Source organism: Thunnus thynnus, chromosome 11, assembly GCF_963924715.1.
Source record: "Thunnus thynnus chromosome 11, fThuThy2.1, whole genome shotgun sequence".
Lineage (NCBI taxonomy): Eukaryota > Metazoa > Chordata > Actinopteri > Scombriformes > Scombridae > Thunnus > Thunnus thynnus.
In genome coordinates, this window is record NC_089527.1 from 22,382,994 (window position 1) to 22,388,993 (window position 6,000).

Sequence of the window (6,000 nt, forward strand, 5' to 3'; positions counted from 1 at the left end):
ACAGAACCACATCATTAGGTAATAATGCAGGACCTGCTTTAGTTGATGTTATACTTTGAAGATCCCCTCCAGACAGGTATTAAGAATATACTCTGCTTGAAACAATAATGTGTGCCTGATATGGGTGTTTCCACAAAAAAGTATAATTACCATGTTAAAATTACATCTACTCCTTCCCCCTCATTAAAAAATAAAGAACCTATGAATATTCTGGACACTGTAAAGTCCATTCTCAATGTCTGTGCACGGGAGGCTTCACGTTTCCACATCACACTTGTGTAAGTTGCATACTGGACAATGATTGGCTTCCACAAGCTGTGATGTCACAAATCACGCTCATTGGTCAACCCCTAAAAACAGGACTGTAGCCAGGGTTTAGAAATTAGTGAAGTCCAGAATTTTTTCTTTTAATGCAGATTATTTACTACATTTCTGGACAAGCAAATGCCAGATGGGGATACTTGTGCTGCTCTGTTGCCACCCACTTATTTTTTTCTGTATCTGTAAATACCCGACTCTGTGTGACTTTATTCTTTAATTTCACAAGTTCGTAAGGATGCAAAGTTAGTCCTGTTTCTCTGTTCTCCTCCTCTCTGTTCTTTTCATCTGTGTTCTCCTCCTCTCTGAGCTCCTCCTCTCTTCTTCTGTCTGTCCTGCTCTATGTTCTCCTCTCTGTCCTTATGGTCACATTTTTCTCTGTTTTTTTCTAGTTTTTTTTTTTTAAAGAATAAATCTACTATTCTGCCACAATCTTTTTACCATTCTTCTTCTCTTACTGGTTTGTCTCTTACTGTGTTCAGTGGGAAGAAGGATCAGGGAGGTTGATAGCAAGAGTTATACAATAATAAAAAATAAAACAAAAAATAGAAGAACAAAACACATCCACATAATCTGAGTACTTAGAAGGTTTTTGTTTTTTTTCCATGGTTTTAATTTCTATAGTTGTAAGATTTTTTTTTTTAAATCTCTGCATATGAAAATGTGGAAGGACAGGCACTTCTTGAGCCAAATCATTTTATCAATGTAATAAATATTAATTACAGAATTTCATTTGAGAAAACCAACTCTCAGCCTGCCTTCTCTCTTTACTGTTAACTAGTGTTTACATGTTAACTATTATAGCCTCAAGCCAGCTAGCCTTGAATGAGTCATTCTTCAAATGAATGAAATGCTGCAATACTTTATCAACATTCAAGCTCTAGTTAATGTAGTTAATGAAAGCTTCTTAGCAATAATGTATCTTTTACTGAACCTATACCGCACACAATAGGCTGCCTGGTCTAATTGATAGTCGGGTGGGGGGGGTATCAGCTGCCTGGATACACCAGATGTTTTCAACAACACAGTTATAAAGCGTTTAATTCAAAGTTTAGTTAAATTCAAATTGTTTTGTATAAAAAAATACATGTATATATATGTACATACATATAATGTAGTACAGTGGAAACCGCTTATAGTGATCACTGTAACTGGGATCACTTTAAGTGGTTTCCATTGTATATATGTATATATATATTTTTAGGAAATAATTACCGAGGTCCGAACCTCTGTGACATCATAGCTGGCTACGGCCATGCCTAAAAATCTGATTTTTGGTGAGTGCAGAGAAACTTTCCTCCTTCAGCAGATGAATGTGAAAAGAGGTTTCTAGTGTCAAACTCTGCACATACACAACACATCCTTATGATTAAACAACAGTATAAGTCTAAAATTCAGCTGGCAAAATTAAAAAAAAAAAAATAGTTACATTTACACCATCTAGCAGCCGTAGTAATGCACTCCAGAATGTCCCATAGGACTGTAATATGTGGCTTTACAAAACCGTTACAAATCACTGTTAAAAAATAATTATCTTTTATGGTGTGACAACATTGTGGTTTACGGCTAGTTAGGTTTAGGCACAAAAACCACTTGGTTAAGGAAAGATCATAGTTTGGGTTTATGTGATCACTTGAAACGTGGTTTATACTTCCTTAAAGGTGCAATATACAACATTCAGCCCCACTAGACGTCATACTAGAGCACCAGCATGTCAGACCAAAACAAATGCACACTTTGTTTACTTAATAAAGTTGGGGAAAAAAAGCAGCATCTGAACACATGGCTCACGAAACTCAGATCAAACTGTCAAACTAGGCAGTGCTGATCAAATATGCCTCAAATGTTTTCAGAAACATATTTTAGTGTACTGTTTAGCTGTAATATCAGAGACTTTGTGACCTGGCAGTCATGTTGAAGATGGGAAGGACAGGGAGGGACTCATGTGCACAACATGTAAATGTGGCCAGACCAACCTCCAAAACAAAGAATGGAGAGGCTGGGATTACAGCACACACAGAGGGAATGTGACTTCATTCTCTGCTCAGGCTGCATTACTAAACAATATCTTTACATAGCAAATAGCTGTTTTCTGACATCTAGTGGGGCTGAATGTCATACATTGCACCTTTAATGTTACACAACCTTCTGTGTCAAGACAAAAATAAACACCACAATGTTATATTTAAAAAAAAAAAAAGTCCTGACTCACGGTTGGAAATGGAGGCGAACAATGGTCTCCTGCAGCAAAGTCTACTTTTTGCCACATAACTCTCTAGCCATTCACCCAACCCACCTCCTCCTAATAAGGCAAAATCATCTTATCAAGTCACCTTATATCAATGTCATCTGAACTGTGTCACCTCCCTGGGTCATAATTACTACAGCTGCTGGAGGAAGTAAATGTCATGGTTGTTTTTACCAGCCTGAATTTTAGACCTATACTGTAATTTTTCTGGTGAGGACAGGCTGGCATACATCATTCTTCACAGGTGAAGCTCAAACATCCAACTGTAGGAACAAGAAGAAACATGTTTTTGACTGGAGGGGGACTTTAAGTTGCGCAACTTGACAAATTTCCAAAGAATAAATTACCAAAACCATTTGACAAGCAGTGAACCTGTGATTTTGATGTCTCTAAGATTCTGGGGCCTTGGTCCAGTGGTTGGCTGTTGTTATCGTGGAGCTCTGTAATCAACAACAATGAACTTCGAGTCTACATTAACTTTTGTCAGTGTTACATCATTGCATGGTAATGCAGTTGAATTTGAGTATGGGTGGGATCTAACTTGTTCAACTACGGGCATTTTATATTCTTTGTATGTCAGATCACAGTGCTTTGTCTGCTGGAAAAAAATCAATAAAAAAGATTTAAGAAGAAATAGTTAGTTTGACCAAAAACACAAGGTCCATTTATTGGACTTTTTTCTGTATCTTTCAGTTTGTAAAATGGTTGGCGAAGGTATTTCAGATTGGCAATAAATGGTCTAAAATATGCAAAACATTACTATGGTCCTTTAAGATTTAAAAATGCACACATTTAATCTGTTAATCTGAACACTGGGTGAGTCAAGGAAGGTTATGTAATCCAGTGGGTTATCTTGGTATCTAAAGTACAGATTAGTGGGCAAAATGCAGGAAGTGGCTGGGATGACAGGAAATGCGTCCCCACTTCACATCCCTATATATTAGAGAAGTGAAATTCCTTCTCTAAGGTCAAGGCAAAGTCACCAATACATCTTACAATTTGTCTGAAATTGGTGTTTGTAGGATGGATGTTAAAATATATAATATAAGAATATATAATAAAATAAAATGTATTATAATAGAATAGAATAGAATATGACTAAATAAATTGTAAATAAGACTTTACTGATACCCAGAGGGGTAATTCGCATGTTACAGTAGTGCAGAAAACAAGTTACCAGATAAGTACTAGGAGTAATAAACAAAACGAAATAAAAAGTCAAATTCTCTAGAGTTCTTGGATCAATCTCTGCTCTTTTCAGTCCAAATTCACAATTATCTAATTATCCAGATTTTTCTTAGAAAAATCTAGATAATTATTTACGTATGTAAATAGGCCACAGCTAACAACACCCTGCAAACACCTCACTCTGCACAGGTTCTGGTAAGTTTGCGCGTGACTGTACTCATGCCCGCCTGTGTGAGTGTGTGTGTGTGTGTGTGTGTGTGTGTACTTGTCTGTCTATCTTTGTGAGAACTAATTTCAGTTGAAAACCAGCATTGTGAGGACATTTCTGAGTTGTGAGAACATTCCTGAGTTGTGAGGACACTGCTGCATTGTAAGGACATTTCTGAGTTGTGAGGACATTTCTGCATTGTGAGGACATTTCTGCGTTGTGAGGACATTCCTGAGTTGTGAGGACACTGCTGCATTGTAAGGACACTTCTGTGTTGTGAGGACATTTCTGTGTTGTGAGGACATTTTGGCCAGCCCTCGCTACTTCTAAGGGCAGTTTGAGAGTTCAAGACTTGGTTTCAAGGTTAAGGTTAGAATTGGGTTTAGGTTCAGTTTAGAGGAATTGGCTTTAGACATTTAGTTATGATGGTTAAAGGGGAACTTTTTTCAACCTGGACCCTATTTTCCTGTTGAAGTGATTAATGGAGACGACGTTTTTAAAATTGGAACAGTATTGAGCGAGAGTGCTTCAGCTGGCAGCTGCGAAATAGGCTCAAAGTAATCCTTTAGGGCAATTGTGCATGTCAAAGTACGTCCACTAAACGTGCTTGTTTTTGCCACTGACAGGCTCAGATTTCTATCATAATATGTGTCTGACATCAAAAGTAATGTTAAACACAGGAACTAGCTGCCTGTAGCAGCATTATGGCTAACTGCATAGGGATCTGTATCTGGGGCAGCTTGCAGGCTAACCAACCACATATTCATCTGCGCATGCCGGTTTGTTTACATCTGAGGTTGTGCATAACTCAGCATCTGTTCATGCTAGAGAAGTAGTGTAGTAACTTAATAGATGTTATGTTATAGTTCTTCATGTCTGAAAGTTTCCGAATTGCGAAGATAAAATGACCAGATCCACACTGAGCAGTATTGATGGATTACCGCTGGATGATAGAGACTTACATACTGTAATTCCTCACACAGTTACATGTTGTAATTGCATTTTTTACCATGTGGAGCTGAACATTTGGTCCAACCAGCCTTGCTCTTTTCATGCTCTTTTCATCCAGTTGCTTTTGCGGATCTGAAACAGTCTCCAGGATGACTATGTTGATAAACGCTGTAAATCAATTTGTAGTAGTTTCACAACTGGGATTACTCCATGGACACTTCTAGATTTTCCGAGTCTGGCAGCAACAGGTCCAACTATGCAGAAAAAGTTTTCCTCTTCACTCATCAGGAGCAGTAACCGCAGCAACACCAGCAATTTCTCTAAGCTAACCGTTACTGTACGTCTTTCAGTCGTTTTACCTCCTTTCTGTGTACTCCAGCTCAAGTAAATATGCTTGGCCATTCAAAGTGTAATGACTCATGATCGTCCTCATAATAGTCCATGGGATAATATGTCATTACACTTAGTTTTATTAGTTTCATTACAGTCTAATGGCTGTGAAAGTCATCCTCATACATGTAAACAAACTGCATGGATTAATATATGGGTGGTTCGGTTAGCCTGTAAGCTGCCCCAGATACAGATCCCTATGCAGTTAGACATAATGCTGCTACAGGCAGCTAGTCCCTGTGTTAAATGTTACTTTCTATGTCAGACACATATTATAATAACAATTTGAGCCAGTCAGTGGCAGAAAACAAACACTTTTAGTGGACATACTTTGACATGTGCAATTGCCCTAAAGGATTACATTGCAGCTCGTCTTGGGGCAGCTGGATGCAACGCTCTCGCTCAATACTGGTCCAATTTTAAAAATTGTTGTCCTCATTAGTCACTTAGAAACAAAATGATGGGAAAATGGGATCCAGGTTGAAAAATACCGAAGTTTCCCTTTAAGGTTAAGATAAGGGGCCAAGGAAGGCATGTCAACGAGGGTCCTCACAACGATAGAAAGACAAAACCAGTGTGTGTGTGTGTGTGTGTGTGTGTGTGTGTGTGTGTGTGTGTGTGTGTGTGTGTGTGTGTGTGTGTGTGTGTAGCAGCAGTGTGGTAGGCTCAGGGCTGGGATTTCGGGTTAAATATTCAA